The following is a 26,124-nucleotide window of genomic DNA, read 5'->3' as shown; positions in this document are numbered from 1 at the left end:
TTTACCTTAGAACTACCTAGGCTTACCCATAGCCGTCTATTGTTCTAAGCTCCATGTATCCATCCAGGTGTCTCTTAAAAGTCTCTATCATTTCCTCCTCCACCACCGCCACTGGCAGCCCATTCCATGCACTCACCACTCTCTGTGTAAAAACACCTACCACTGACATCCCCTCTATACCTACTTCCAAGCACCTTAAAACTATGCCCTCTCGTGCTTGCCATTTCAGCCCTGGGAGAAAGCCTCTAACTATCCACACGATCAGAATCAGAATCCTTTATTATCGTCAAGTATGAGGACACATACAGGGAATTTGATGCCGGTTTCTCTGAGCTCTCTCTGTACAGAATTAAAAGCAAACAAAAACAATAGTGCAAATAATCATAAACTATATACAGTGAGGTCCACCTCATTGAATGTACAGGTGGACTTGATTTATAATAGACTAAAATTCAAGTATTCATAAGACTGATGGCATACGGAAAGAAACTGTTCTTGTACCTATTTGTCCTGGCATACAGTTATCTAAAGCGCCTACCAGAAGGAAGGAGTTGGAACAGGTGATGTCCAGGGTGCGATGGGTCTACAATAATGCTGCTTGCACGCTTCCTGACTCAAGATGCATATAAGTCCTGGATCAAGGGCAGCTTCACACCAATAATCCTTTCCGCAGCCCTGACGGTTCTTTGAAGTCTATTCTTGACTTGTTTGGTAGCTGATCCAAACCAGACAGTGATGGACAAACAGAGAACAGACTGGATTATTCCTGAATAGAACTGAATCAGCAGCTCCTGAGGCAGGTTGTACTTCCTGAGTTGACGTAGGAAATACAACCTCTGCTGAGCCTTTTTGATAAGAGTGTCCGCATTGGGTGTCCACTTTAGGTCCTGGGAGATTGTGACACCCAGAAATCTGAATGTCTCCACAGCCTACACAACACTGTTGAGTGTAGTGAGTGGGGGGAGTATTGGGGGGCTCCTCCTGAAGTCCACTGTCATCTCCACGGTATTGAGCATATTTAGCTCTAGATTGTTCTGACCACACCAGAGGGCCGGCCGTTCCACCTCCCATCTGTAAGCAGACTCATCACTGTCTCGGATAAGGCCAATGACAGTTGTGTCGTCTGCAAACTTCAGGAGTTTAACAGATGGATCCTGTGAGGTGCAGTCACTAGTGTAAAGGGAGAAGAGCAGTGGGGAGAGCACACATCCCTGGGGGACACCGGTACTGATTGTCCGGGTGCTAGAGATGATGCTCCCCAGCCTCACTTGCTGCACCCTGTCAGTCAGGAAGCTTGAGATCCACTGACAGATGGCAGGGGAGACAGTAAGCTGGGTGAGTTTGGAGTGGAGGATTTCTGGGACGATGGTGTTAAACGCCGAGCTGAAGTCAACAAACAGGACCCTCACAGAAGTTCCTGGGTTGTCGAGGTGTTGTAGAATGTAATGCAGTCCCATGTTGACTGCATCATCCACTGACCTATTTGCCCGATAAGCAAACTGCAGGGGGTCCAGCAGTGGGCCTAGTATGTCCTTCAGGTGAGCCAACACTAGTCTCTCAAAGGACTTCATGACCACAGATGTCAAAGCAATAGGCCTGTAGTCATTTAGTCCCTTGATAGTGGGTTTCTTAGGGACTGGAATGATAATGGAGCACTTGAAGCAATGAGGGGCTTCACACAGCTCCAGTGATCTATTGAAGATCCGTATGTAGATGGAGCTGATCAGCACAGGTCTTCAGGCAGGAGGGCGACACATGGTCTGGGCCTGGCGCTTTCCTGGTCTTCTACCTCCGAAACAGCTGACTCACCTCCCTCTCACAGATCCTAAGTGCAGGTACAAGAGAGTTGAAGTGAAGGGGGTAGGGGGAGCAGTTTTTGTAATGTGGGGTGAGAAAGCGGATACTAAGATGTCAGGGTGATGGATGATGGGGGTTGCAGGTAGGTCTGTGTTTTGGCTGGGGTGAATGAAGGTGTCGAATGTACAATAAAACTTGTTCAGATCGTCAGTCAGTTGATGGTTCTCCACAGCTTGAGGGAATGGTTTCTTGTAGCTGGTGATCTCTTGGAGCCCCTTCCACACTGACACTGGGTCGTTGTCTGAAAACCTGTTTTGCAGTTTTCCAATGTAGCACTTCTTCCCTGCCTTAATCAATGCCTCTCATTATCTTGTACGCCTCTATCAGGTCACCCCTCATCCTCCGTCGCTTCAAGGAGAAAAGGCCAAGTTCACTCAACCTGTTCTCCTAAGGCATGTTCCCCAATCCAGGCAACATCCTTGTAAATCCCCTCTGCGCCCTTTCTATAGTTTCCACATCCTTCCTGTGGTGAGGCGGCCAGAAATGAGCACAGTACTCTAAGTGAGATCTGACCAGTGTGTGGTTTGCACACGCACACACACATTCACATGGCGCACACAAATGCACACAAAAACCTTCACACAGTCCACACCAAGCAGACATTTACTCTAATACAGGCCCTTAGTCTCATGAGTCCATGTCAAACACACATTCACTCTAATACAAGTCCTTTGTCCTAAATGAGTCCAAATCAAGCACCTATTCACTCTCATACAAGCTCTTTCACCTGCATAGTCCACACCAAGCACCCATTGACTCATCTACATCTCCAACACCATTAATATCAACATGTTCCAGAACATCAACCTCACTCATATTGTCCTCACTGTCATCAAGTTCCCTCGCTCACTTCCACAGCCTCTAGGCACATCTTCCCACCTTTATCTCCAATCGGTTGAGGACCTCGCTCACTTCCATAGTCTCCAGGCACATCTTCCCACCATTATCTCTAATCGGTCCTATCTTCACTCCTGTCAACCTTTTGTTCTTCACATAATTGAAGAATGCCTTGGGGTTTTCCTTTACCCTACTCGCCAAGGCCTTCTCATGCCCCCTTCTTGCTCTCCTCAGCCCCTTCTTAAACTCCTTTCTTGCTTCCCTATATTCCTCAATAGACTCATCTGATCCTTGCTTCCTAAACCTCATATTTGCTGCCTTCTTCTATCTGACTAGATTCTCCACCTCACTTGTCACCCATGGTTCCTTCACCCCACCATTCTTTATCTTCCTCACCCATAGGCCTTCTTAACTATCCTATCAACCTGTGCAGTGATCTTGAGGGTTGTATGGATTTGAAACTCAAGGTCCCTCTGTTCATCCACACTCTTAAGTAACCAACCATTAACCCTGTACTCAGCCTTCTGGTTTGTCCTTCCAAAATGCATCATCTCACATTTATCTGGATTGAACTCCATCTGCCACTTTTGTGCCCAACTTGGCATCCTGTCTATATTCTCTTGTAACCTTTGACAACCTACAGCTCCATCCACAACTCCTCCAATCTTCGTGTCATCTGCAAACTTACTCACCCATTCTTCCACCTCTTCATTCAGGTCATTTATAAAAATCACAAAGAGCAGGGGTCCCAGGACAGATCCTTGTGGCACTCTGCTCATCACCAACTTCCAGGCAGAATACTTTCCTTCCACTACTACCCTCTGCTTTCTTCCTGTAAGCCAGTTTTTTATCCAAACAGCCAAGGTTCCACTGATCCCATGCCTCATGACTTTCTGGATGAGTATCTCATGGGGGACCTTGTCAAATGCCCTTGTAATGTCCATGTAAAGGACCTGTATTGGAGTCAGTGGCTGTTTGGCGTTGACTCACTAGGTCAAAGGGTCTGTATTAGAGTGAATGTGTGTTTGATGTGGACTCACTAGGTCAAAGGGTCTGTATTAGAGTGAATGTGTGTTTGATGTGGACTCACTAGGTCAAAGGGTCTGTTTTAGAGTGAACGTGTGTTTGGTGTGGACTCACGAGACTAAGGGTCAAGAGACTAAGAGACTAAGGTATTAGTGAAAATGGATGTTTGGTGTGGATTCGTGAGGTCGAAGTGCCTGTGCTAATGTAAAGGGTTGTTTCATGTGGACTTGCGAGACTAAGGGCCTGTATTAGTCAATGGGTATTTAGTGTGGACTCGCGAAGTCAAAGTGCCTGTACTAGTGTGAAGGGTTGTTTCGTGAAGACTCACAAGACTTAAGGCTGATTTATACTTCTGCGTCAAACATATGCCATAGGTATGGCGTAGCTGCGTACCCTACGCCGTAACCTGACACGCACCTCCCCAAAAATGTAACTATGCGTCGCGGCAACGACTGTGATTGGTCCGCTTGGTAGATTCACATTTCTGGTTGCTTCTCTGCCATTTTCAAATTGAGAGAGAAGGGAGAAGAAGAACGTGAGCTGCACGAGTTGGAAAATTCACCAAATTGAGGAGAGGTTAATTGAGGAAGTCCGGAAATATGTACACTTGTACGACTCTTCGTCGCCATACTATAAAGACTGCCAAATGGCATTAAGTTCGTGGAAAGAAATTTCCACAAATATCGGTTTGGACGTCATGGAATGCACAAAGAAATGGAAAAACTTGAGGAACAAGTATGTGCGTAACCAGAAAAGACTCGCCAAGAGGAGTGGGGACTGAGGCAGAAAAAAAGTGCCCGCACTTGTACTTGCTTCTTTCCTGGCTGGCACCACATATTAAGCACCAGGAAACAGAGTCAAATTATGATGACAACAAGGTAAATATGACATGTTCTTTGTATCATAAACCTCTCTGTTGTAATGTGAGTTTAGGCTAGCAAGCAAGCTAGCAATACTGTCTAGTTGTAAACACGGCATATTGATTTGCACGAAGATAATACTTATGTGAAACAAAAATGTAATATGTAATAGGCTGTAATTGTATCTGGCTTGCTCATGATGCAAACGCAATAACCAGTATGCTGCCAATGTAGCCATATGCCGTTTTCTTGTTTTCATAGCTCTGCCAATCCATGTACAAACACTGAATGCATGTATTACCTGTATGTATAATTACGAAGAGTAACTGAAACTATTTGCAATTTCTTTCATAATCACAGGATGGAAATGATTCGATCTCAAGGTTGTCCACTACTTCAGTTGCTGATGAAAACCAACCACCAGACATTCCATTTTCACGTGCAGAATCATCAAGTAGTGAGATATCTCCTCTGCCCCCCCAGCCATCTCCTCTATTCCCCCAGCAATCTCCTCTACCCCTCAGGTGATCTCCTCTGTCTCCCCACCCAAGGATGGCACAGAAGAAGAGGAAAGAACATGATAGATAGATAGATAGATAGATAGATAGATAGATAGATAGATAGATACTTTATTCATCCCCATGGGGAAATTCAACATTTTTTCCAATGTCCCATACACTTATTGTAGCAAAGCTAATTACATACGATACTTAACTCAGTATAAATATGATATGCATCTAAAATCACCCTCTCAAAAAGCATTAATAAATAGCTTTTAAAAAGTTCTTAAATAGTTTACTAAAATACATTGAATGGTAACTTAAGCTCAGTCCTAACCCTGGCACTTTAACATATCTTACCCCTGGCGGTTGAATTGTAAAGCCGAATGGCATTGGGGAGTAATGATCTCTTCATCCTGTCTGAGGAGCATTGCATCGATAGCATCGATAACTATCGATAGCATCGATGACTGGTTTCAGAAGCAGGTCCTCCAGTTGGATGAACGCAGGGTGGAACTGCAACTTAGACTGTTGCAAGAAAATGATGAGCTTGTTTGAGCAAACAGTTGTAGACATGCTGCAGAGGCTGCCAGAGAAGCACAGGTCAGAGGCAATGTTCCATCTCTACAAACTGATATTTGAGAGGCAGCAGCAGAAACAATGAACAAATCATATTTTGATATTTAATTAATGTAATATTTTGTCAGTTCCTACACTATACGTTTTCCACACTGATTTTTGGGCACTAAGCTATGTATAATTTTCAGTGCTTCATAACTTTGCACCTTTTGTTTTTTTTTATATATCACTTTGCACCTTGTATAATATTGTGCACGTTATTGCAAATAATTAACAACTTGATTTGATAACAGGACTTAATTCAAACAGCTACATGTTATTTATAGTCTCATTTATTTTACGTCCTTACAATTTACTGATTAAGTTGGCCACGACACACTATGTTGTTCTGCCATGGCAAAATTCCATGGGGTGAATGAACGAAGGCCATCAGGTCATTCTGTACACCAATGGCAGCTCGGGTGGAACAGCGCCTTGAAAGGTAATGTGGATCCAGAGATTCCAAAACGTTCGTGTCTCCTGCCACCACTCTTTGCCACACGCCTGGCTGAGGTGACCCTGCAGCATCTGAGTCTGCAAAATTAGCAGGGAAGTATCTGCTCGTAGGACTGTTGACTTCATCAGTGTAGACCAGGAGGCCGTGTAGAGCGATACAAGCTTTGACAATGTTCACTGCTTTGTCAGGCAGAAATTCCAGTGGTCGCCCGAGGATTCTCCACCTTGCCACCAAAATGCCAAATGTGTTCTCAATCACCCGCCTGGCTCTGGAGTGACGGTAGTTATAAACCTGCTTCTCAATGGTCATGTTCATCCCTATTTAGCAAAATGTAAAACATAAAACATACAGTATTAATGAATAGGAAATCATTATGTGCCAATGTCGCTGTGATCATTACAAACATTTAGGGGAATATGTATATTAAGTCACACAAAGCAAGCACTATTACATGAAATTAATTTTCATTGAATTCAATGTCTGTGACATACCTGGAAAGGGACGCATGAGATTGTCGTGTAGGGGGAACGCAGCATCACCAACGATTACATGCGGGATTTTGACTCCTGTTCCAGGAAGATTGGCTGGTGAGGACAGGTTCAGTTTGTGTTCAAGCAGCATAGAACCAAATCTGCTCTCCTTCAAGATGCCCCCGTCACATTCCCATCTGTATCCCCCTACATCCACCACAGTAAACCGATATCTGGTGTCGCAGGTAGCCATCAGGACAATGGAGTGTGTGCCCTTGTAGTTGTAGTAGTCGCTCCCGGCGTGCGGCAGTACCTTCACATGTTTTCAGTCTTTGCTGCCGACACAGTTCGGAAAGTTCCATAGTTGCCAAAAATCAGCTGCAATAGCTTCCCATTGGGTGACTGAAGGGCAGGGAAGGAACTCTGGCTGCAATGCTTTCCATAAAGCTATACAGACCTCTGAAATTATGGAGGACACTATGCTTGTTTGTAGCTAAGTGCTACAGTCTGTTGACTTCCACCTGAAGCTAAAACTCGAATGGTGATTGCCAGTCTCTGTGTAATGTCTCTGCGTACTGTGTGTACACTGACACAAAATAAATGTTCGGAGATGATGAACCAAATCTTCAAATCTACCTGCCGACATCCGAAAATATTTGAAATGCATTTCCTCATCTATGTCTCTCAGTGGCCAGTCAAGCACAGGAAATTCATCCTCCTTCTGCCTCAATCCGTTCAATGATTGTACACACCATCTCCTCCAATGCCTTCTCTCTTTTCTGCATTGCAGTAATTTCAATAAAAGTAACTCTTGCTCAGCATTTATCAGCACCAACTCCAACATGATGCATTCAGTAGTCACCGTTGTTTGAAGTACACAAAGAAACTCAACACGAAAAAACACAACACAGTGGCATAGAAACCCCACCACCAACTAGTGTTTTGGCGGTGAATTCCAGAGCGACTCAGATACACCAACGCACAAGTATAAATGCTCACAATGGCATAGGCCACGGCCTAGCCCATACGCACAAGAATAAATCAGCCTTAAGGGCTTGTATTAGTCAATGGATGTTTGGTGTGGATTCAGAGGACAAATGGGTTGTTTTAGGGTGAATGGGTATATGGTGTGTATTCACTCAACAAAAAACCTCTTTTAGAGTAAATGGGTGGTTGGTGTGGACTCACGAGGTCAAAGTGTCTGTATTAGAGGAAATTGGTATTTGGTGTGGACTCACTACACAAAGGATCTGTAGTAGAATAAATGGGTGTTTGATATGGACTCACTAGACCAAGTGCCTCCATTAGAGTCAATGGGTGTTTGGTGTTGACTCACTAGACAGTATGCAGTACTGTTTGCAGTATGTGGGAAGTCAGAGCGAGCACAATTGTCCCTGATAACTACACCTGTAAAAGGTGCATCCTGCTGCAGCTCCTGACAAACTGAGTTTGGAAACTGGAGCTGGAGCTGGAGGCACTTCGGGTTATTCATGAGGCAGAGGCAGAAATAGACAGGAGTTACATGGAGATAGTCACCCCTGAAAGTTAAGAGGCAGGTAGCTGGGTGACTGTCAGGAGAGGGAAGGGGAATAGACAGAATGAGCAGAGCACCCCGGTGGCTGTTCCCATCAATAATAAGTATATTGTTTTGGATACTCTTGGTGGGGACAACATACCAGGGACAAGTTGCAGTGGTTACGTCTCTGGTGCTGAGTCGGGACCCTCAGCTCAGAAGGGAAAGAGGGAAAAGAGGAGAGCAGTAGTGATAGGGGATTTGATAGTTAGGGGGACAGATAGAAGGTTCTGTGGAAGAGATCAAGAATCCCGAATGGTCTATTGCCTCCCTGGTGCCAGGGTCTGAGATATCTCAGATCAAGTTCTCAGTATTCTCAAGAGGGAGGGTGAGCAGCCAGATGTCGTTCTCCATGTAGGGACCAATGATGTGGATAGGAAGAAGGAGGAGGTCCTGCAAAGAGAATTTAGGAAGTTAGGTGCAAAGATGAAGGACAGGACCTCCAGGGTTGCAATCTCAGGATTGCCACCCATGCCACGTGCTAGTGAGGCAAGAAATAGGAAGATAATGCAGCTAAATAAGTGGCTAAGGAGTCGGTGCAGGAGGGAGGGCTTCATGTTTCTGGACAATTGGGCCTTGTTTCAGGGAAGGTGGGACCTGTTCCGATGGGACGGGTTGCACCTGAACTGGAGGGAGAAAAACATCCTTGCAGGAAGGTTTGCTAGTGCTGCCCAGGGGTTTAAACTAAATTTGCAGGGTGAGGGGAACCAGAGTGTTAGAGCAGATAGTGAAGAGGATAAAGGTCATGCAAGAGCTGCAAGTATAGTACATGGAGTAAAGCCATATCTAACATATAAAGAGGCTTTGAGGAAAGAGAAACAGAATAAAGGGTGTAAAGGTAGTAAGGTAGAAAGGCTAAAGTGTGTATACTTCAATGCAAGAAGCATCAGGAACAAAGGTGATGAACTGAGAGCTTGGATACATACATGGAATTATGATGTAGTGGCCATTACAGAGACTTGGCTGGCACCAGGGCAGGAATGGATTCTCAATATTCCTGGATTTCAGTGTTTTAAAAGGGATAAAGAGGGCAGAAAAAGGGGAGGAGGGGTGGCATTACTGGTCTGGGATACTATTACAGTTACAGAAAGGGTGGATAATGTAGCAGGATCCTCTATAAGTCAGTATGGGTGGAAGTCAGGAACAGGAAGGGAGCAGTTACTCTACTGGGGGTATTCTATAGGCTCCCTGGTAGCGGCAGAGATACCGAGGAGCAGATTGGGAGGCAGATTTTGGAAAGGTGCAAAAATAACATGGTTGTTATCTTGGGTGACTTTAATTTCCCTAATATTGATTGGCACCTGATTAATTCCAATGGCTTAGACGGGGCAGAGTTTGTTAACTGTGTCCAGGATGGATTCCTGTCACAGTATGTTGACAGGCCGACTGAGGGAATGCCATACTGGATCTAGTATTAGGTAATGAACCAGGTCAGGTCACAGATCTGTCAGTGGGTGAGCATTTGGGGGGACAGTGATCACCACTCCCTGACCCTTAGCATTATCATGGAAAAGGATAGAATCAGAGAGGACAGGAACATTTTTAATTGGGGAAGGGCATATTATGAGGCTATAAGGCTAGAACTTGCAGGTGTGAATAGGGATGATGTTTTTGCAGGGAAATGTACTATGGACATATGGTCGATGTTTAGGGATATCTTGCAGTATGTTAGGGATAAATTTGTCCCGGTGAGAATGGTAGGGTGAAGGAACCATGGGTGACAAGTGAAGTGGAAAATCTAGTCAGGTGGAAGAAGGCAGCATACATGAGGTTTAGGAAGCAAGGATCAGATGGGTCTATTGAGGAATATAGGGTAGCAAGAAAGGAGCTTAAGAAGGGGCTGAGAAGAGCAAGAAGGAGTCATGAGAAGGCCTTGGTGAGCAGGGTAAAGGAAAACCCCAAGGCATTCTTCAATTATGTGAAGAAGAAGAAAAATGGATGACAGGAGTAAAGGTAGGACCGATTAGAGATGAAAGTGGGAAGATGTGCCTGGAGGCTGTGGAAGTGAGCAAGGTCCTCAATGAATACTTCTCTTCGGTATTCACCAATGAGGGAACTTGATGACGGTGAGGACAATATGAGTGAGGTTGATGTTCTGGAACATGTTGATATTAAGGGAGAGGAGGTGTTGAAGTTGTTAAAATGCATTAGGACGGATAAGTCAGCGGGGACTGATGGAATATTCCCTGGGCTGCTCCACGAGGTGAGGGAAGAGATTGCTGAGCTTCTGGCTAGGATCTTTATGTCCTCGTTGTCCACAGGAATGGTACCGGAGGATTGGAGGGAGGCGAATGTTGTCCCCTTGTTCAAAAAAGGTAGTAGGGATAGTCCGGGTAATTATAGACCAGTGAGCCTTATGTCTGTGGTGGGAAAGCTGTTGGAAAAGATTCTTAGAGATAGGATCTATGGGCATTTAGAGAATCATGGTCTGATCAGGGAGAGTCAGCATGGCTTTGTGAAGGACAGATCGTGCCTAATAAGCCTGATAGAGTTCTTTGAGGAGGTGACCAGGCATATAGATGAGGGTAGTGCAGTGGATGTGATCTACATGGATTTTAGTAAGGCATTTGACAAGGTTCCACACGGTAGGCTTATTCAGAAAGTCAGAAGGCATGGGATCCAGGGAAGTTTGGCCAGGTGGATTCAGAATTGGATTGCCTGCAGAAGGCAGAGGGTTGTGGTGGAGGGAGTACATTCAGATTGGAGGGTTGTGACTAGTGGTGTCCCACAAGGATCTGTTCTGGGACCTCTACTTTTTGTGATTTTTATTAACGACCTGGATGTGGGGGTAGAAGGGTGGGTTGGCAAGATGGCAGACGACACAAAGGTTGGTGGTGTTGTAAATAGTGTACAGGATTGTCAAAGATTGCAGAGAGACATTGATAGGATGCAGAAGTGGGCTGAGCAGTGGCAGATGGAGTTCAACCCAGAGAAGTGTGAGGTGGTACACTTTGGAAGGACAAACTCCAAGGCAGAGTACAAAGTAAATGGCAGGATACTTGGTAGTGTGGAGGAGCAGAGGGATCTGGGGGTACATGTCCACAGATCCCTGAAAGTTCCTCACAGGTAGATAGGGTAGTTAAGAAAGCTTTCATAAATCGAGGGATAGAGTTTAAGAGGCGCGATGTAATGATGCAGCTCTATAAAACCCTAGTTAGGCCACACTTGGAGTACTGTGTCCAGTTCTGGTTGCCTCACTATAGGAAGGATGTGGAAGCATTGGAAAGGGTACAGAGGAGATTTACCAGGATGCTGCCTGGTTTAGAGAGTATGGATTATGATCAGAGATTGAGAGAGCTAGGGCTTTACTCTTTGGAGAGAAGGAGGATGAGAGGAGATATGATAGAGGTGTACAAGATATTAAGAGGAATAGACAGAGTGGACAGCCAGTGCCACTTCCCCAGGGCACCACTGCTCTGTACAAGAGGACATGGCTTTAAGTTAAGGGGAGGGAAGTTCAAGGGGGATATTAGAGGAAGGTTTTTCACTCAGAGAGTGGTTGGTGCGTGAATGCACTGCCTGAGTCAGTGGTGGAGGCAGACACACTAGTGAAGTTTAAGAGACTACTAGACAAGTATATGGAGGAATTTAAGGATGGGGGGTTATATGGGAGGCAGGGTTTGAGGGTCAGCACAACATTGTGGGCTGAAGGGCTTGTAATGTGCTGTACTATTCTATGTTCATGGGATTTCTTCGCTAACACAGAAATTGGAGTTCAAGAGAATTTTTTTTTCAGAGATCCATACGGATCCATTGATGAACAAGGAGGTGCCATGTGGAAAGATGATGCCAGAGGTTTTTGTAGACCCAGGCGACTTTTTCCAGTTCATCTACAGAACAGCTTATCCTTTTTCTCTTCTGTCTTTCTTTTCTTTTCAAGGTGGCTTGGGTTCTATCAGAGTTCATGATCTACAGTTCTTTGCAAGCAGTAACTCTTCAGACCAGCTGTGCTTTCTCAAGGAAGACATGTGCCTATGAGGATTGGCCCTGTAGATGATCCCGTTCCTCACTGACTGAAGAGCTATGGGAGACTGAAGCATTGGGACAGCAGACAGTGTGTGCAGCTATTAGAAGAAGGCCTCTTTACTCGAGCGATATTCTTTCTCCACCCCCTCCCCTTTCAATGGTGAGTTAGATCCTGTCAGTCCTCAAATTGGAAGGGTTGGAAAAGTGACACGGAAGACTGTAACATCAGGTCAGCAAACTACTGGTCTCTGCCTTTATTGTTGCAGGAGCAACCTCTCTCTCCCTCACTGGAGAGAGGGAACCTGTCTGAAATACTGGTGCTGGGTTTGGGCTGTAGTTTTTGATGGACTCTAGATCAAGGTCTCTGCTATTGCTTCCATGGTGGGGGGGCGGGGGGGGGGAATGCTGTACTTATGCTGGTGCAAGGTAGTGGAGGGGCAAGGTCAATGCATGTGCATGGGAGGGGCACGGGGGGTTTTGGGATTATGTGATATCTGTGAAGAGTTAGAATTTTAGGTTGTATACTGTATTAAATTGAATCATTTGACAAGACATTGAGCAGAGGTTGCTGCATGGTCACTGCCCACTGCCCTAAGACACTGACATTAGGCTGCTCGATTTCTCATGAAATTTGATATGGTGATGGGACTTCCCACAGTGTTGTCAGCTATTAGGCTGGGAAGCTCCCCCATGGAATGCAAGTACAATGGATCCATGAAACAAAAGGGAGAAATCTGCTGCTGGGAGGATGAATCCTGAAGCTTTTCATTCAGTACTTTTGTTAATTCACTTTCAGTTGATTCTATTGCATGGGATGTGGCATGCAAATATTGGATGGATCTCTAATCAAGTTGTAGTTGTCACAGTCACTCACGACTTCACAATGATATCCCTCCTGTTTTTACCACATACAAGCCCACTGTGACTTGTTGGTTGTTATATTTCATTGTTACAAATGTCATTCCCACAGGAGTTATCCAACTAGAGAAAAGATATTTGCAGGTTTCATTTCTGATGGTTGGAGCAGTCAAGCAGTCAATATGTTTAGTATACATCAGCCAGTTATCTTTTGTAAAATTGAATACATCTATCTTCCAATGTAGCCAGTCATTTCTGCATTTTTTAATTTATGATTATTATCACCAGGCAATCACTGTTTCTGAACCTGTGTACTTGTCCATTTTCTGCCTTTTTTAACTTGAAAATATCAAATGAAGAAAAAAAAGTAGAGAAATAAAACATACTGTGATTTTTTTTAACGCAAGTGTCTCAGTACACTTACTTCTAACTTGAAAGTCTCGCTGCACTTTATTTTTAACTCAATCATCTAACTGCATTTCAACAGCCATCTCAGGTTTGTTTGAAACTTCCTCATTACCATGGTTTTGTTCTCTAATGTAACTAATTGAATGTAAAGACATAGAGCTGGGAGATATGTCTTAGTATTATATTTGCTTTAGCGAAGTGCGCAGTTATGATGTGGTGTGCAATTCACATACTTTTACATATAACCTGTATTGAATTATGTAAACAACAAAGAATGCTTAGCCAAACACATTTACAATATTACTCAAGTATTAAATACACACAGGGGCACCTCAGAAAATGCAGGTAATGGAGGACAAGTGTTCTTGTTGATTAAACACTGGCATGAGATGATTCTGGGTGCCAAGCAGGTCACCTAGAATATCTGGGGATGGATGTCGCATTATGGAGACAGTAGAATTTCAGGGGCTTTTGATTGCAAAGGCAAGGTTCCCCTTGCCTTCATACTGTTAACTAGCTTCTTGTAAACAATCATATCGGCATCTTTTTTTAATTTGTTTAGGACCAGATAAGGCAGTTAGTCTGTTCCTGATTTCCCGCCATGACTGGTGTAGAAAGATTCCACTCATATTCCATTTTGAAACCTTACAGTTCAGCTTCTGCCTCTTCCATGGACAAAACCACTCCAGTCTGTGAACTCTCTTTTCATTTCTCCTTGTTGACAGTGAGACTGACCAACAGTGGTTGACATCCACATTTGCTTTTCACACCAGTTTTATTTTTTGGGGGTTAGGATTAGATCTTTCATTCTTTTTATTAACCTCCTTATTATCTCCTCATGTGGAAGAGACCAAAGTATTTTGCATGCTGTAAAATACGAGTTGGGATTCTCTGCACCAGACCAGCAAGTCTCTCAAGTTCTTCAGGTGGGCTACTGGAAGTTATCTCATGCCTGATCTACTTAAGTTACTTGAAAACGATTGACTGAACCCTTTGGATGACACTGATCCTTCATCGAGAACTTCTTCAATCATCGATGCTAGTGCAGATACAGTTTTCTCCATGTTGAAGAACCCATTGAAGTCAGCATCCCCCAGTGAGTGTTCAGGCAGGACTGCTTCCTGTGGAACTTCTTGGTCAATTTCTGATGCAAAATCAGTAGCAATCTCTAATTGGGCAGCACCATTGCATTCCATTCTCTACCTTTTTTAGGGGTTTCTGATCAAATCCTCCACCTCTTTGCCCATCTTGAATCCTTCAGTAGCACTTTATCAACAAAGCCTGTCAGCTCTACTGTTTCTGATTGACCAGTGAGTCCAGCAGAAAACTATTATGGTTCTTCCGTAGAGAAATCACATTTGCATCCACTCTCCAAAACACATTTGCCATCACCAAACTCTCTCCTAAAGTGCTTTTCCTTGTAGTGTCATTCCCTTCCTTCTCTAACATCTCTGTCATGCAAGACTTTGTCTCTGCTATCCTGATCAAAGGTTCTTGATGTTAAAATGTGTCCATTTTTATTTCTCTGCTGGCAACCCAACTGATGAATATTTTCAATCTCTACTTTCCAATGGGCTTCCAGGTCATCGACTATCGGAGTAATTGATCACATGTAGCCACCTCTGAAGCTTCGGCACAGAGGACTGAGTACAACATCAAGAAATCCTTTATTCTCTTTCATGGATCTGCAATTCTTTGCTTGAGATCTACTCTCTTCAAATCTGAAGCATAGTCCTTCTTTGTTCTTACTGTAGGTTCTCACAAATAAACCATGAGGCTGACAAAAAAAAATGTACAATTCATTTATTGAACTCCAAAGCAATGAGCACAAAGGCTGGTAAATGCCCTTTATGTAATTAGCTCATCATGTCAGACCAGCTGCTTAAGGTGAACCCCAACCCAATGTCAGTGGTTGTGAATTCTGTACGTTTCCACCAATTAAATTACACTACATAGGCCCCACTAGAATTCACTAAAACCAGCATTGTAAGCCTGTCCAGAGCTCAGACTAACTGCCCAGCTTGGTTCTTATGTTCCATGGGTGGAGGAGCAGCAGAGTTCTCTGGCTCAGTGCTGACACACTCATGGTCATGTCGTGACAGCTGGGACATGGTAGCAGAATCCTCCAAATGTTGATGGATTCATTTAAAGCAGTCACCAAAACACCTCTTATTTATGATAACACGAGTGAATCTGCAGATGCTGGAAATAAATAAAAACGACGTTTTGGGCTGATGAAGGGTTTCAGCCTGAAACGTCGTTCTTATTTATGATAAAAGTCTTTTCTCGCCATTCCAAAATGCAGAACAGACCATCATAAGGGTGCCTAAGGGGATGTTGGTGTGCATCATGGTGGACAAAAACAATGTGGAATTTAGGTAAACAGGAACCCAAGTGTGCTGTACACCATGATGGAAGGTGAAAAGAAATTGAATTTACTGAGGAGGGTGGAACACTACTGAGAGGCCAAACAGTCAGTCGTGGGGTCAGGAATACAATCACCTGGCACTTGTAACAGCTGCCCGTATACTAACTCTGCCACAGACAACTGCAGATCCTCTTTTGGAGCAGTTTTGAGTCCCAGCAAAATCCATATGAGACGATCATACCAACACTCACCAGTCCAGAGATCTGATATGAATTGGTGATTGCGATCAGAGGAAATATCAGATGGGGTGCTAAACCGAGCAACCCAGGTGCTGATGAACACCCGAGCCATGTCTGCAGCCGTTGACAATGGTAGAGGGATGACCTCTGGCCACCTGGTGACATGGTCTGCCATGGTAAGGAAGTGCATGAAACCACAGGAGGGGGAAGAGGACCAACAAAGTCCACATTGACATGGTCAAACCATCGCTTGGGGACCTCAAAAGGCACCAATGGCACCTGAACATGACAGTTAATTTTTGCACCCTGACACTCCACACAGGCTACAGTCTACATGCACATCCTTCCTAATGCCGTGACACACATACTTTAGTGCAACCAGTTTCTATGACAGCTTCGAGCTGGATGAGGGAGGCCGTGTATGAAGTTAGAAACAGTCCACCTCCAGTTTGCGGGCACTATGGAGCAAGATCGACTGGTTGAGACTTCATACAGGAGAGTAACCCCAGCTTCACTGAACCTAATGTCAGCCAATCGCAGACTCTTGACTGCTGTTCATTAAGCCTGGACCTCAATGCCATGCTGGCATTGTCAACACTTATGCATTAACAACCAGCCATGAGAGTTAATCAGCCATGAGAGGTGGTCAGCCATGGCATTATTTCTCCCCTTGATATCAGTTGTCAGCTCTGGTAGGTAGACTAGTTAGCATTGCTGCCAAGCAGACCAAGGGTCTGAGGTTTTTTTTGGCGATCAGATGCAGAAGGTGTTTGTGATCAATAAACGCTGTAAATGGTGACCCACTAGAAAAAAACAAAATTGACAGACAGCAAGATAGAGACCAAAAAGCTGACAGTTAAAATGCTGTACTTCCTTTCGGGGGGGGGGGGGGGGAGGTGGAGCTGCTGGATGAAGAAGGCAAGTGGCTGCCACACTCCTCCAACCAACTGTTCATGCACAGCACCCACAGCATGGTCTGAAGTGTCAGTAGTAATGGCTATGGGTGTGTTGGGGAGGGAATGTGCCAGTAGGGTTGGATAGAAAGAGCTCATTTGGTATCAACAAATGCCCTGGTCAAGTCTGCTGACCAGTCAAACACTTGGTTAGGGATATTGCCTTTAAGTGGAATGAAGTAGTGATAGAAATCCACCATGCCTAAAAACTCTTGTAGTTTTTTAGCAGTGCAGGGCAGTGAGAATCTATATTAGCAGCTACTTTTGATGGGAAGGGTTTCACACCTCTGCAGAGATGCAATGGCTGAGATAGTTGACAATCCAAGCTGACATTTAGCAGGGTTAATAATCAATCCATGTTAGCTTAAGCACTCGAATGCTGTGTGGAGATGAGATATGTGTTCAGGTTTGGATGCACTGGCGACAAGTGTGTCATCCAGGTGAACAAAAAGAAAATCTAAGTCTTTTAAGAGTCCATCAGCCATTGGAAAGACTTTGCTGCATTTTTCAGCCCAAATGGCATGTGCAGAAATTCAGAGGCCAGCCATTTTGGAAGTGTCCTCCAAGCACACAGGCATCTGATAGTAGCCCCTGACTAGATCATAAGACCATAAGTCAAGGGAGCAGAAGTCGGCCATTCGGCCCATCGATTCTGCTCCACCATTTCATCATGAGCTGATCCAATCTCCCCTTTAGTCCCATTCCCCCGCCTTCTCAACATAACCTTTGATGTCCTGACTACTCAGATACCTATCAATCTCTGCCTTAACTATACCCAATGACTTGGCCTCCACTGCCGTCCATGGCAACAAATTCCATAGATTCACCACCCTCTGGCTAGAAATTCTTTTGCATGTCTGTTCTGAATGGGCGCCCTGCAATCCTCAAGTCATGTCCTCTCGTATTGGACTCCCCCACTATGGAAAACAACTTTGCCACATCCACTCTGTCCATGCCTTTCAACATCTGAAATGTTTCTATGAGGTCCCCCCTCATTCTTCTAAACTCCAAGGAGTACAGTCCAACAGCAGTCAAACGTTCCTCATATGTTAACCCTCTCATTCCCGGAATCATTCTAGTGAATCTTCTCTGAAACCTCTCCAATGTCAGCACATCCTTTCTTAAATAAGGAGCCCAAAACTGCACACAGTATTCCAAGTGAGGTCTTACCAGTGCCTTATAGAGCTTCAACATCACATCCCTGCTCCTATACTCTATTCCTCTAGAAATGAATGCCAACATTGCATTCACCTTCTTCACCACCGACTCAACCTGGAGGTTAACCTTAAGGATATCCTGCACGAGGCCTCCCAAATCCTGTTGCATCTCAGAACTTTGAATTCTCTCCCCACTTAAATAATAGTCTGCCCATTTATTTCTTCTACCAAAGTGCATGACCGTAAACTTTCGAACATTGTAATTCATTTGCCACTTCTTTGCCCATTCCCCCAATCTATCTAAGTCTCTCTGCAGACTCTCTGTTTCCTCAACACTACCAGCCTCTCCACCTATTTTTGTATCATCAGCAAACTTAGCCACAAAGCCATCTATTCCATAATCCAAATCGTTGCTATACAACGTAAAAAGAAGCGGCCCCAACACAGACCTCTGTGGAACACCACTGGTAACCAGCAGCCAACCAGAATGGGATCCCTTTATTCCCACTGTTTGTTTCCTGCCAATCAACCAACGCTCTATCCACGTATGTAACTTTCCCACAATTCCATGGGCTCTTATCTTGTTTAGCAGCTTCACGTGTGGCATTTTCGACGCAGATCGACTTTTGGAACAAAATAACTTTCTGGCTAAACATGCCAAAAAGTCTAGGATGTATGGGACTGGATAATGGTGGCCTCATTAAGAGATTGGTAATTGCCACATGGGCGGCAACCTCCATCAGACTTAGGGACCATGTGGAGAGTCAAAGTCCTGGGCTACTCAACCTGTGTACAATGACAAGCCTTTCCATATTCTCAAACTCAGCCTTCATGGTTGCCAGTTTTCTGGGTCTAGCCTATGCACACGTGCATGGACTGGCAGGCCAGCTTTGGGAATGTGGTGTTTGACTCCATGTTTTGTGACTGTAGTGGAGAATGTGGGCTCAGTGAGGTCTGGGAATTCACCCAGCAGTCGAGTAAACTCACATGCAGTGGTGCATGCACTTGACAGAGTTGTTGTGGGCAACTTACTGGTGGAGCAGGGTAACAACCCAAAGTCCTTGACAACCCACAAGTCAACAGTTTTTAAGATTGACTAATAGTCCTTGGGCACAAGTAAATCTACACAGAGCAGAAGTCTAGCCACTTCAGCCAGGATACACCAAGTCCCATGTGTATCATCGCCCACTGAAGCAGAGCGTCACCAGTCGTGTCCCGTAAGTCTTGATTTTGCTGCCATCAAGGCCTCCAGCAAGGTTTCTTTGCTGTTTGCCTTCTCATCAATAGGTGATGCCAGCAGCACACTCACTTGAGCACCCACATTGCATAAGAAGCATCTCCCTGAAAGGTGTCCATAATGAACAGAAGACGTCCTTGGCAGCTGGAACCAAAAGAGTTCACAGACCTCTGATGTCTAAATGCGCTGACGCTGTCAAAGCTGCAAGGCAGTTGGCACATCCTAGCATTCTTACTCAAATGAACATGGCAAAAGCACAGGCCTGACGTCATCTGTTTCACAGCCGCAGACTTCCTTATTGTTGGGGGCTTATTGAGGTAGAGAAAGGTGGGGGAATAATGCTCCGCTGCCTGGCTGAGTGTAGACTGTCAAGCATCCTAGGCTGTTCCCTATAGTCCTTCACGAGTGCATTAGTGAGGGCTAAGTGAACTTGATCAGGTATTTTCTACACGTAGAGCTCTTTAAAACTAAAACAAGGTTGATGATTTCCCAGGAGAGACATCATGTGGTCCATTAGCTCCGACAGCTGAGCATTGCTGAGGCCGAGTAAGGAGAGCAACTGTTTGGTGCGCTCAGACTCCAATCGTCCAAAAGTTTATAAAAAGTGAGTTTTCAGTAATCAGTATTTATCGTGCTCAGGCAGGTGTTCTAGTAGACTGACCACTCTTGCAGCCATGGAGTTTCCAAGTGATGCTTCCACATAGTAGAATTAGGTGTTGTTGACAGTGATTTCTCATAGCGTGAATTGGGCCTCGGGTTGTACAAACCAAGCAATGGCATTTTGCTCCTAAAACTCCGGCAGTTTCACAGTGACTGCATTGACCAACATGTTCAATAACTCTGGAATCAACTTAGAGCACTGGTGTCACCAATGTTGGTTTCACTGTGGCCCCATCTGTCCACTGGGTAATCCAATAGTTGTCTTTGTGTCCTGAAACAGATAAACATGCAAAGCTTCTTCATCCGGAGTGACAGTCACCCAGTCCATCCTCAGCATGCACCATCTTGTTTATATGTTTCTTTTTGTTTTTGGTTGGCAGAGTCTTTTTTTATTTTTCCAGGCATGTTCAGTGTGTCCCTTTTTGCTACAGCTTTGGCAGTCTAAATCCTTATACAGACACTCTTTTGCTGAAAGACCAGTTTTACCGCAATGGTAACATTGATTGCCAGTATGCGTCAAATTGTTAAAATCAGTAGAAACTTTATGAACTTGGGAAGATATGCTTAATAGCTGTGTTTCTTTAGCTGCCATCTCCATACATGTACTAATCTCAATTACCATCTGTAATATTATTCTGTGTTCTGTAGGCAAATGCTTCTGAATTGCTTCACTATGCAGACCACATACGAGTCTATTGTGTAACATGTCATACAGTGATTCCCCAAATTCACCATCAGCACCGTGACAAATTGTGAAATAGACTCACCTTCCTCTTGATTCCTTTAATGAAATCCAAACCTGTCAGCAATGATCAAAGGTTCATATGCATTGTATTTCTTGAAGACTTTAACTATGTCCTCATAAGGCTTATAACAAATTAAAAAAATTTTGCACCCATTACAGTCAGAATATCATCTGAAATTTGATTTAACTGTGCAAAATACTTAAATCTTTCAGTATATTGTTACGTATCCCGTAACTGGATCACTTACCAGCAAAGATAGAGAGGTCCGCTGAAGTCTGATGGTACCATTTTTAAACGTTTTTATTTATAAAGGGGCACAAAAGTAAGGTTAATACAAACATTCAGATAACATACGTCGTCAATACTCAATCTAAAGCGCAGGTATAGTAATAATCAATAAGAAATAAGCTCTATCGTTGTCTAGGGGTACTATATATATTGTCCGATGTATATCTAAAAGTCTCTTGCGGTCACGGCAGTTCCACCAGCTGCCGTCTTTTGGGTGTCGCGGTGGTGCACTTTGTGGGAGATAGAGAGAGATAGGTATAGAATGAAACAGTTACCCGGCGGGTTTTTTCCAACCTTTATGAGTTCGATCCGTCGGAGTCTCGTTGGGGAGTGGCCGTTCACTTGTGGCCTCTCTTGTAGCTAAAGCCGTTCTTTCGTGGTGAGGTCGCCAATCCCAGGCAAGGAAAAGACGCACACGAACCCCCCCACCGGCTGTCGCTATTAAACGCTGTCACAGGATTTCTAGCGTGTCTTCTGGTGCGTCTGGGGGGGCCGTCTTTACAACCTCTCTTTTATCTGAACTCACGGGGTCTCAGATGTCAATCAGGTTGGGATGATGCAATCTCTCTCCGTCTCTCCACCCATGTTGCCCTGAGGGTATACACATAGTACAGTTCCCAATTCACAAAGGTGTCTCCACGAGACAATGACCACAGTAGCCAGCTTTTGCCTCGCCGTGAAACGAGGGACACCGCACGTATCTCTCTCTTCTCTTGGGTCATTGACCCCCCCTTCACTAGGGCTCTTGCGATTCTCACAAAGGAGGGGGCTGGGATCATAACAATATGAACTCCATTGCTCTGTCATTTGGTCATATGACTCCTTACTTCCAAATATTGTCACCATTTTCAGACACAATTATGCTCCAGAAAGTTAACTAACCTTATCAGTCTCTCTTTCCCTCTCTTACTTGTTTTATTTTACCATCCTGTTCTCATTCGCTCCCCTCAGATTTTTCACTCACCACACTTCTCATGGCATGCGGTATCTTCTTTTCACTCACCCATTTTTCTTTCACTTGGACTTTTCTTAATGATGGAAACAAAACAATAAATATCGCAGGAGAATTTGTCACCACGTCGCCAGCTATGTTTGTGGTACTGGGAAGCTGGGTGGCCCTGAATAACACACAGGAACCAAAGTGTAGCTGTTTGTTCAATGACCCAGAATGCCTTCTCACATTACATTCAGTGTGTAACACACAGGGAAGCTTGGCAGCAACATGAACATAGAACAGTTGGCAGGATAAATTGGAAAGATAGGAGAAATTCAACAATTCAGAAGTTTAGACAAAAATTTTAAATGCTGAAGTGTTAACTTTATTCATCCCTCCATAAATACTGCAACACCTGCTGTATATTTCCAGTTTTCCATTTTCCAGTATTTTGCTTTTAAATGCTGCAACAGCATATTTGCAGAAATAGATGAATGGGACAGAGGGAAGGCTGTTGTGAAGAAACTACTCTGAACTAGATTCTTTTTGTGCATTAAGGAATAAATTAGCTTAAAGTTCTTTAGATATTACTAAGGACCACTTACACATTCTGTGAAGCAGATCAGTGAAATATTAACCACAAACATTTGAAGACTAAAGTTGTGTAGCTGATTCAGTGTGTAATTAACCATCTGTAAATATACCGTACAAACACTTTAAATAATCTTTCCTTCGGGGACTGACTCTTCAGTTCTGTCAAAGCAGCTCTTGTTAATTTTTTTTTGTCTATTTGCCTTTTGCTAATCACACATTTAAAAGGATAAATGGCCAAATGTTAAATTCAAACCTGGGTTGGACAATTTCACTCACTACAACATGGATTAACTAACTTGTTCCTGATATTTATTACTTATTTATTATTTTTGTTATTGTTGTTGTATTTGCATAATTTGTTGCTTTTAGTTGTTTAGACCCTGAGTAATGTATGGAGTGCTAGCCATCTAATTATAAACCATCATTAAAAAATACTACTCTGCTGATATTGATCTGTCACCATTAATTTAATGAAGAGAACTGGAGTGGCCAAATAGATCCATCCCTCTCGTATATCTTTCCTCATGAATCCCTAATACATAGAATAAGGCTATTCAGCCTATTGGCTATGCTAGTTCAAGGAACATCAGTCCATTCATTCAATTATTCCCCTGTAAATTTCTGTCCCAAATGCCAATCAATTCTCCTTTGATCCTCCTGTCAACGACCGTGGTAATATACCTATCAAATTAACAATTATTAATTAACCTATCAAAAGGCCTGGGGGAAATTCACGTGATCACAGGGAGAACAGGGAAACTCCCCATAAATAGCACCAGAGATTAGATTAGATTCAACTTTATTGTCGTTGTGCCAAGTACAGATACAAAGTCAATGAAATGCAGTTAGCATCTATCCAGAAATGCAAAAAATAGTGTTATTTACAAAATAACCGTGAATAAAAAGTGTGCTACAGCACACAAATATAAAAGTACTGAGACAGTACAATATGGGCATAATACTGTTTAGCGCTGTGATATGAGGTTCAGCAAGGTCATAACCTCAGGGAATAAGCTCTTCCTGTGCCTGCTGGTGCGGGAGTGGAGGCTCCTGTAGTGTCTACCAGATGGGAGGAGAGTAAAAAGTCCATGGTTAGGGTGAGATAGATAGATAGATAGATAGATAGATACTTTATTCATCCCCATGGGGAAATTCAACTTTTTTCCAATGTCCCATACACTTGTTGTAGCAAAACTAATTACATACAATACTTAACTCAGTAAAGAATATGATATGCATCTAAATCACTATCTCAAAAAGCATTAATAATAGCTTTTAAAAAGTTCTTAAGTCCTGGCGGTAGAATTGTAAAGCCTAATGGCATTGGGGAGTATTGACCTCTTCATCCTGTCTGAGGAGCATTGCATCGATAGTAACCTGTCGCTGAAACTGCTTCTCTGTCTCTGGATGGTGCTATGTAGAGGATGTTCAGAGTTTTCCATAATTGACCGTAGCCTACTCAGCGCCCTTCGCTCAGCTACCGATGTTAAACTCTCCAGTACTTTGCCCACGACAGAGCCCGCCTTCCTTACCAGCTTATTAAGACGTGAGGCGTCCCTCTTCTTAATGCTTCCTCCCCAACACGCCACCACAAAGAAGAGGGCGCTCTCCACAACTGACCTATAGAACATCTTCAGCATCTCACTACAGACATTGAATGACGCCAACCTTCTTAGGAAGTACAGTCGACTCTGTGCCTTCCTGCACAAGGCATCTGTGTTGGCAGTCCAGTCTAGCTTCTCGTCTAACTGTACTCCCAGATACTTGTAGGTCTTAACCTGCTCCACACATTCTCCATTAATGATCACTGGCTCCATATGAGGCCTAGATCTCCTAAAGTCCACCACCATCTCCTTGGTCTTGGTGATATTGAGACGCAGGTAGTTTGAGTTGCACCATATCACAAAGTCCTGTATCAGTTTCCTATACTCCTCCTCCTGTCCATTCCTGACACACCCCACTATGGCCGTGTCATCAGCGAACTTCTGCACATGGCAGGACTCCGAGTTGTATTGGAAGTCTGATGTGTACAGGGTGAACAGGACCGGAGAGAGTACGGTTCCCTGCGGCGCCCCTGTGCTGCTGACCACCGTGTCAGACCTACAGTCTCCCAACCGCACATACTGAGGCCTATCTGTCAAGTAGTCCACTATCCAATCCACCATGTGAGAGTCTACTCCCATCTCCGTTAGTTTGTGCCTTAAGATCTTGGGCTGGATGGTGTTAAAGGCACTAGAGAAGTCAAGGAATGTAATCCTCACAGCACAACTGACCCCCTCTAGGTGAGAGAGTGATTTGTGCAGCAAATACGTGATAGCATCCTCCACTCCCACCTTCTCCTTATACGCAAACTGAAGAGGATCCTGGGCGTGCCTGGTTTGTGGCCTCAGATTCTGTATTATCAGCCGCTCCATGGTCTTCATCACGTGCGACGTCAAGGCAACAGGTCTGAAGTCATTCAACTCCTTTGGTTGTGGTTTCTTTGGTACCGGGACAATACAGGATGTTTTCCACTGTCTGGGTACTCTTCTCTGCTCCAGGCTCATGTTGAAGATGCGCTGTAGTGGTTCTCCCAGCTCAGTCGCACAGGCCCTCAGTAATCGTGGGGAAACTCCATCCGGTCCAGCCGCCTTGCTGGTACAGATCTTCCTCAGTTGACCTTCCACCTGTGCAGCTGTAATCCTGGGCGTGGGCAAGGTCTCCTGTGAGTGGCTATTTTCCTGTGAGGGAAGTAAGCCTGGTGTGGATTTCTGCGGTGAGGATGAGATTGAGCTGTCGAACCTGTTGAAGAAGTTGTTCAGCTGGTTCGCTTTCTCCACATCTCCACTTATGTTCGCCCCCCGCTTTGCACCGCATCCGGTGATGATCTTCATCCCATCCCACACCTCCTTCATGCTTTTTTTCTGCAGCTTTTGTTCTAGCTTCCTCCTATACTGCTCCTTTGCCCCCCTTATCTGTACTCTGAGTTCCTTCTGAACTCTTTTAAGCTCCAACCGATCACCATCTTTAAAGGCCCTCTTCTTCTGGTTTAGGAGGCCTTTGATGTGACTAGTGATCCAGGGCTTATTATTGGGATAGCAGCGAACAGTTCTAACAGGGACAACGGCATCCACACAAAAGTTAATATAGTCCGTTGTGCATTCAGTGACCTCCTTGCAGTACCTCCACAGAGCCCCCCTTGCAGTACATCCCAGTTAGTAGTACCGAAGCAGTCTCTCAGGGCCTGTTCAGCTTCAGGAGTCCACTTCCTAAAAGAGCGTGTGGTAGTGGGATGCCTCATCACAATTGATTTATATCTGGGCTGTAACAAAACCAGGTTGCATCCTTGATAATGCTTTTTGCTTTTCCCAGGCAGCGTTTATGGTAGATGTTCTCAGTGGTGGGCAATTGGGTACCAATAACCCACTGGGCAGTTTTCACCACACGCTGGAGTGCTTTGCGGTCCGATTCAGGACAATTGCCATACCACACTGAGATGCAGTGGTGAGTATGCTCTCAATGGTACAGCGGTAAAAGTC

The 26,124-nt window shown here is 44.4% G+C and overlaps 1 pseudogene; it reads right to left on the bottom strand.

The window, feature by feature from the left end:
• Positions 1–13,872: 13,872 nt before the first annotated feature.
• The window catches only part of LOC140734009 (eukaryotic translation initiation factor 4E transporter pseudogene), a 40,045-nt pseudogene continuing 27,793 nt past the window's right edge, over positions 13,873–26,124 (bottom strand).

Source organism: Hemitrygon akajei, chromosome 10 (genome assembly GCF_048418815.1).
Source record: "Hemitrygon akajei chromosome 10, sHemAka1.3, whole genome shotgun sequence".
In the NCBI taxonomy this organism is placed as follows: Eukaryota; Metazoa; Chordata; class Chondrichthyes; order Myliobatiformes; family Dasyatidae; genus Hemitrygon; species Hemitrygon akajei.
Note: the sequence above shows the minus strand (reverse complement) of the source record. Positions and strands in the feature narration are given on the sequence as shown.